Genomic DNA, 8,400 nt, shown 5'->3' with positions numbered 1-8,400 from the left:
AATGATTAGGGCATCCGATTCACATCTCTACCCTGCACGGAGCGGAGGTTACGACCCTTAACAGAAGGCATGGGGGTAACCTGCATGGAGCGGCAGTTGCTACCATGAGCAACTTCTGGGCAGACTGGCTTGACCTTTTGGTCTTTTTCTTCCATCCTTACTGTTACTATGTAAAAACAAGAAACATATAAGGTGACACCATTTTATTGGATTAATGTTCAATAAATGTTATTTTTTTTTATTATTTGTTAGCCTTTATATTTACTGTGTTACCATGTTCTCAGAAGTAATCGGTGGGGGAGGGGGGAGGTGGCAGGTGGCAGGTGCAAGCTTCCCAGCAGGGGCTGCAAGCCAGCTTGCCAAGATTTCCAGTTCAGGACTGAAGAAGAAAGAGCTACCCCCTGCAGGACTGAAGGCAGGGGGGGCTGGCAAACACCCTTTGCTGGAGCGGAGTAGGCAGGGGCAACCTGGCAGAGCAGCTGGGACCAACGGCCCTTTTCTGCCTGCATCCATTTCGGTTATCAAGCCAGGAAAATATTAAGAAGGCAGGAAGCAAAACTGCTGCAAGCAGGCAGCATGCTGGGGCTGGTATTTGCCAGAGCCTGCGGGGAAAATGCTGAAGCACACTGCAGCACAAGGCTGAGTTAGGGAAAAGGCAGAGGGCGGGGGAGTCACCTGGGAAGAGCAGAGCTTAGCAAACCTCACAAGCGCACACACACACACACACACACGCAGAGGTACAGAGCCCTTCCCCTCACACACACACACACACACACACACACACACACACAGAGGTACCGAGCCCTTCCTCTCTCACACACACACACACACACACGCAGAGGTACCGAGCCCTTCCTCTCACACACACACACACACACGCAGAGGTACCGAGCCCTTCCTCTCTCACACACACACGCACACACACGCAGAGGTACCGAGCCCTTCCTCTCTCTCACACACACACACACACACACACACACACGCAGAGGTACCGAGCCCTTCCTCTCTCACACACACACACACACACACACACAGAGGTACCGAGCCCTTTCTCACACACACAGACACACACACACACGCGCGCGCACACGCACAGGTACCGAGCCCTTCCACACACACACGCACACGCACATGCAGAGGTACCGAGCCCTTCCTCTCTCACACACACGCGCGCGCGCACACGCACACGCAGAGGTACCGAGCCCTTCCTCTCTCACACACACACGCGCGCGCGCACACGCACATGCAGAGGTACCGAGCCCTTCCTCTCTCACACACACACGCACACGCAGAGGTACAGAGCCCTTCCTCTCTCACACACACACACGCACACGCAGAGGTACCGAGCCCTTCCTCTCTCACACACCCCCCCCCGCCCCCCCGCACTGGGTCACGTGCTGCAAGCCTTCTCCCCCCCCCCTCTGCTAGCCCCACCTGCAGGAGGAGAGAGGCTCCATGTTTCATGGCTTCTGCCGCCTGCTGCTGTGGGGAGGGGGGGGAAAGGGGGGGAGTGGTGATTTGCAGGCTCCCACCCAGGGTTGAGCTCAGGTTACAGCTGGCTCAGGAGATGAGACCATGCAGCCTGAAGGAGGCCCAGGGACTGTGCAGCCAGGCAGTGGCACCTCAAACTCCATGGAGCCCTGCCCATGTTTGTGTGCTCTTAATGAATCCTTGCATGGTGTAGGAAATTATATTGCATGGTATCATGATAAAAGACAACAGTTAAAGATCAAAATAGCCCATCCAGTCTGCCCAGTAAAACCTTTAGGGATGCAGCTGTGGCTCCATGCAGGTTACCGTCCCGCCTTCTGTTTAGGGCTGTACCTGCTGCTCTGTGCCAGCAACCCTTGTAGGTGAAATGCTGGAGGTGATTCCAGCAAAATGCAGAGAGTGCAGGGGCTGGAAATACCACAGGAGATGCCCATAAAAGGGAAAAAGGTGCAGAAGGTGAAAAATACCAAGGGATTCCACAGAAATGCAGAGGGCACATGGTATGAAAACACTAAGGAAGGTTCCTGCAAATGAGGAGAGCAATGGGGCTGAGAATAGCAGGGGAGACTCCTGCAACATGCAGACAGCTCACGGGCAGAAAATACCAGGGGAGATTCCTGGAGCATGCAGATTTACATGTCATAATGCCTCTGTATCTCTCCATGGTGAGACCGCACCTTGAATACTGTGTACAATTCTGGTCGCTGCATCTCAAAAAAGATATAATTGTGATGGAGAAGGTAAAGAGAAGGGCAACCAAAATAATAAGGGGAATGGAAAAACTCCCCTATGAGGAAAGACTAAAGAGGTTAGGACTTTTCAGCTTGGAGAAGAGACGGCTGAGGGGGGATATGATAGAGGTGTTTAAAATCATGAGAGGTCTAGAACGGGTAGATGTGAATCGGTTATTTACTCTTTCGGATAGTAGAAAGACTAGGGGGCACTCCATGAAGTTAGCATGGGGCACATTTAAAACTAATCGGAGAAAGTTCTTTTTTACTCAACGCACAATTAAACTCTGGAATTTGTTGCCAGACGATGTGGTTAGTGCAGTTAGTGTAGCTGTGTTTAAAAAAGGAGTGGATAAGTTCTTGGCGGAGAAGTCCAGTACCTGCTATTAAGTTGACTTAGAGAATAGCCACTGCCATTAGCAATGGTTACATGGAATAGACTCAGTTTTGGGTACTTGCCAGATTCTTATGGCCTGGATTGGCCACTGTTGGAAACAGGATGCTGGGCTCGATGGACCCTTGGTCTGACCCAGTATGGCATTTTCTTATGTTCTTAAGTCACATTTATTAATATTTCTTAATCGCTTAATGCTGCAATAGGTCTCAGTGATAAACAATAAGTAACATACATAGAATACAGTAATAAAAGATTAATAAAAACAAATCTACATTAAAATACAAAAAAACCCACTAAATAGATAAAAACTAAAAAAAATAAACAGGAGTCTCCCATAAAAATACCAGGGAAGATTCCTACAATATGCAGAGTGCAGAGGTTGGAAACACAGGGGATACTTCTGCAACATGCAGAGAGTGCAGGGGCTGAAAATACCAGGGAAGACCCTTGCAACATGCAGAAAGCTCATGGACTGAAAAAAACAGGGGACACTCCTGCAACATACAGAGAGCGCAGGGCCTGGAAACCTGGTATGTTGCAAGGAGAGACCCTTGCAACATGCAGAGAGCTCATGGACTGAAAATACAGGGGAGACTCCTGCAACATGCAGAAAGCACAGGAGCTGAAAATACCAGGGGAGATTCCTGCAACATACAGAGGTTTCCTGCATATAGAGAGAGCAGGGGCTAGAAACCCCAGGGGAAACTCCTGCAACATGCAGAGAGCACAGGGGCTGAAAAAACCAAGGGAGTCTCCTGCAACATGAAGAGAGGTCAAGGGCTGAAAATACCAGGGGAGACTCCTGCAACATACAGAGAATGCAGGGGTTGGAAACATAGGGGATACTTCTGCAACATGCAGAGAGCTCACGGGCTGAAAAAAAACAGGGGACACTCCTGCAACATACAGAGAGCACAGGGGCTGAAAATACCAGGGGAGACTACTGCAACATGCAGAAAGCGCAGGAGCTGAAAATACCAGGGAAGACTCCTGCAAGATGCAGAGAGCTCTTGGGCTGAATAAACCAGGGGAGACTCCTGCAAAATGCAAAGAGCACAGGGGCTGGAAACTCCAGGAGAGACACTTGCAACATGTAGAGAGCTCACAGGCTTAAAATACCAGGGGGAGACTCCTGCAAGATGCAGAGAGCTCTTGGGCTGAATATACCAGGGGGGAATCCTGCAAAATGTAAAGAGCGCAGGGGCTAGAAACACCAGGAGAGACACTTGCAACATGTAGAGAGCGCAGCGGCTTAAAATACCAGGGGAGATTCCTGCAACGTGAAGAGAGCGCAGGGGCTGAAAATTCCAGAGGAGATTCCTGCAACATGCAGAGGTTTCCTGTGTACAGAGAGAGCAGGGGTTAGAAACACCAGGGGAAACTTCTGCAGCATGCAGAGAGCGCAGGGGCTGAAAATAGCAGGGGAGACTCCTGCAACATGAAGAGAGCGCAGGGGCTGAAAATAGCAGGGGAGACTCCTGTAACATGCAGAGAGCGCAGGGGCTGAAAACACCAGGGAAACCCCTGTAACATGCAGAGAGCGCAGGGGCTGAAAATAGCAGGGGAGACTCCTGTAACATGCAGAGAGCGCAGGGGCTGAAAATAGCAGGGGAGACTCCTGCAACATGCAGAGAGCGCAGGGGCTGAAAATAGCAGGGGAGACTCCTGTAACATGCAGAGAGCGCAGGGGCTGAAAATAGCAGGGGAGACTCCTGTAACATGCAGAGAGCACAGGGGCTGAAAATAGCAGGGGAGACTCCTGTAACATGAAGAGAGCGCAGGGGCTGAAAATAGCAGGGGAGACTCCTGTAACATGCAGAGAGCGCAGGGGCTGAAAACACCAGGGAAACCCCTGTAACATGCAGAGAGCGCAGGGGCTGAAAATAGCAGGGGAGACTCCTGCAACATGCAGAGAGCGCAGGGGCTGAAAATAGCAGGGGAGACTCCTGTAACATGCAGAGAGCGCAGGGGCTGAAAATAGCAGGGGAGACTCCTGTAACATGCAGAGAGCGCAGGGGCTGAAAACACCAGGGAAACCCCTGTAACATGCAGAGAGCGCAGGGGCTGAAAATAGCAGGGGAGACTCCTGCAACATGCAGAGAGCGCAGGGGCTGAAAATAGCAGGGGAGACTCCTGTAACATGCAGAGAGCGCAGGGGCTGAAAATAGCAGGGGAGACTCCTGTAACATGCAGAGAGCGCAGGGGCTGAAAACACCAGGGAAACCCCTGTAACATGCAGAGAGCGCAGGGGCTGAAAATAGCAGGGGAGACTCCTGCAACATGCAGAGAGCGCAGGGGCTGAAAATAGCAGGGGAGACTCCTGCAACATGAAGAGAGCGCAGGGGCTGAAAATAGCAGGGGAGACTCCTGCAACATGAAGAGAGCGCAGGGGCTGAAAACACCAGGGAAGCTCCTGTAACATGCAGAGAGTGCAGGGGCTGAAAACACCAGGGAAACTCCTGTAACATGCAGAGAGCGCAGGGGCTGAAAATAGCAGGGGAGACTCCTGCAACATGCAGAGAGCGCAGGGGCTGAAAACACCAGGGAAACTCCTGTAACATGCAGAGAGCGCAGGGGCTGAAAATAGCAGGGGAGACTCCTGTAACATGCAGAGAGCGCAGGGGCTCAAAGCACCAGGGGAGACTCCTGCAACATGCAGAGAGCGCAGGGGCTGAAAATAGCAGGGGACACTCCTGTAACATGCAGAGAGCGCAGGGGCTGAAAATAGCAGGGGAGACTCCTGCAACATGCAGAGAGCGCAGGGGCTCAAAGCACCAGGGAAACTCCTGTAACATGCAGAGAGTGCAGGGGCTGAAAACACCAGGGAAACTCCTGTAACATGCAGAGAGCGCAGGGGCTGAAAATAGCAGGGGAGACTCCTGCAACATGCAGAGAGCGCAGGGGCTGAAAACACCAGGGAAACTCCTGTAACATGCAGAGAGCGCAGGGGCTGAAAATAGCAGGGGAGACTCCTGTAACATGCAGAGAGTGCAGGGGCTGAAAACACCAGGGGAAACTCCTGTAACATGCAGAGAGCGCAGGGGCTGAAAATAGCAGGGGAGACTCCTGTAACATGCAGAGAGCGCAGGGGCTGAAAATAGCAGGGGAGACTCCTGTAACATGCAGAGAGCGCAGGGGCTGAAAGCACTAGGGAAAGTCCTGTAACATGCAGAGAGCGCAGGGGCTCAAAGCAGCAGGGGAGACTCCTGCAACATGCAGAGAGCGCAGGGGCTGAAAATAGCAGGGGAGACTCCTGTAACATGCAGCGAGTGCAGGGGCTGAAAACACCAGGGAAACTCCTGTAACATGCAGAGAGCGCAGGGGCTGAAAATAGCAGGGGAGACTCCTGCAACATGCAGAGAGCGCAGGGGCTGAAAACACCAGGGAAAGTCCTGTAACATGCAGAGAGCGCAGGGGCTCAAAGCAGCAGGGGAGACTCCTGCAACATGCAGAGAGCGCAGGGGCTGAAAGCACCAGGGAAACTCCTGTAACATGCAGAGAGTGCAGGGGCTGAAAACACCAGGGAAACTCCTGTAACATGCAGAGAGCGCAGGGGCTGAAAATAGCAGGGGAGACTCCTGCAACATGCAGAGAGCGCAGGGGCTGAAAACACCAGGGAAACTCCTGTAACATGCAGAGAGCGCAGGGGCTGAAAATAGCAGGGGAGACTCCTGCAACATGCAGAGAGCGCAGGGGCTCAAAGCAGCAGGGGAGACTCCTGCAACATGCAGAGAGCGCAGGGGCTGAAAACACCAGGGAAACTCCTGTAACATGCAGAGAGCGCAGGGGCTGAAAATAGCAGGGGAGACTCCTGTAACATGCAGAGAGCGCAGGGGCTGAAAATAGCAGGGGAGACTCCTGCAACATGCAGAGAGCGCAGGGGCTCAAAGCAGCAGGGGAGACTCCTGCAACATGCAGAGAGCGCAGGGGCTGAAAACACCAGGGAAACTCCTGTAACATGCAGAGAGCGCAGGGGCTGAAAATAGCAGGGGAGACTCCTGTAACATGCAGAGAGCGCAGGGGCTGAAAATAGCAGGGGAGACTCCTGTAACATGCAGAGAGCGCAGGGGCTGAAAATAGCAGGGGAGACTCCTGTAACATGCAGAGAGCGCAGGGGCTCAAAGCAGCAGGGGAGACTCCTGTAACATGCAGAGAGCGCAGGGGCTGAAAATAGCAGGGGAGACTCCTGCAACATGCAGAGAGCGCAGGGGCTCAAAGCAGCAGGGGAGATTCCTGCAACATGCAGAGAGCGCAGGGGCTGAAAACACCAGGGAAACTCCTGAAACATGCAGAGAGCGCAGGGGCTGAAAATAGCAGGGGAGACTCCTGTAACATGCAGAGAGCGCAGGGGCTGAAAATAGCAGGGGAGACTCCTGCAACATGAAGAGAGCGCAGGGGCTGAAAACACCAGGGAAAGTCCTGTAACATGCAGAGAGCGCAGGGGCTAAAAATAGCAGGGGAGACTCCTGTAACATGCAGAGAGCGCAGGGGCTGAAAACACCAGGGAAACTCCTGTAACATGCAGAGAGCGCAGGGGCTGAAAACACCAGGGAAAGTCCTGTAACATGCAGAGAGCGCAGGGGCTAAAAATAGCAGGGGAGACTCCTGTAACATGCAGAGAGCGCAGGGGCTGAAAATAGCAGGGGAGACTCCTGCAACATGCAGAGAGCGCAGGGGCTAAAAATAGCAGGGGAGACTCCTGTAACATGCAGAGAGCGCAGGGGCTGAAAACACCAGGGAAAGTCCTGTAACATGCAGAGAGCGCAGGGGCTAAAAATAGCAGGGGAGACTCCTGTAACATGCAGAGAGCGCAGGGGCTGAAAACACCAGGGAAAGTCCTGTAACATGCAGAGAGCGCAGGGGCTGAAAACACCAGGGAAAGTCCTGTAACATGCAGAGAGCGCAGGGGCTAAAAATAGCAGGGGAGACTCCTGTAACATGCAGAGAGCACAGGGGCTGAAAGCAGCAGGGAAAGTCCTGTAACATGCAGAGAGCGCAGGGGCTGAAAACACCAGGGAAAGTCCTGTAACATGCAGAGAGCGCAGGGGCTAAAAATAGCAGGGGAGACTCCTGTAACATGCAGAGAGCGCAGGGGCTGAAAATAGCAGGGGAGACTCCTGCAACATGCAGAGAGCGCAGGGGCTAAAAATAGCAGGGGAGACTCCTGTAACATGCAGAGAGCGCAGGGGCTGAAAACACCAGGGAAAGTCCTGTAACATGCAGAGAGCGCAGGGGCTAAAAATAGCAGGGGAGACTCCTGTAACATGCAGAGAGCGCAGGGGCTGAAAACACCAGGGAAAGTCCTGTAACATGCAGAGAGCGCAGGGGCTAAAAATAGCAGGGGAGACTCCTGTAACATGCAGAGAGCACAGGGGCTGAAAGCAGCAGGGGTTGGGACTCCTCCAGCACGCAGAGCGCCGGAGCCTTGCGATCTCCATTGCTTCTCTGCAGCGTGGAAATGAGACTCTGTCTGCATCGGGGCTGCCTCTTCCTTCCTGCTGAAGGCTGGGCCGCGACTCTCATCTGGTCCCTGCCTGGAGGCAGCTCTCTCCTCCCCCTTCTCTCTCGTCTCGGGGGGGGGGGGGGGGCGGGGGCCTCCTCGCACTCCCCTCCCCTTCCCCCCTCGCTGCAAGCCCTGCCCAGAAGTCCGCATTTACCATCCCGGGAGAGGCTGAGCAGAGCAGGGGAGACCCTAACTCCCCCCCCCCTCCCGGACGAGGTGCAGAGATCGGTGGGAGAGGGAAAGAGGAGAGGAAAACAGAGAATGGGGGGAGCGAAGGA

Source organism: Rhinatrema bivittatum, chromosome 2 (genome assembly GCF_901001135.1).
Source record: "Rhinatrema bivittatum chromosome 2, aRhiBiv1.1, whole genome shotgun sequence".
Taxonomy (NCBI): Eukaryota; Metazoa; Chordata; class Amphibia; order Gymnophiona; family Rhinatrematidae; genus Rhinatrema; species Rhinatrema bivittatum.
The sequence above is the reverse complement of the archived record's forward strand: the minus strand, read 5'-3'. Positions refer to the sequence as shown.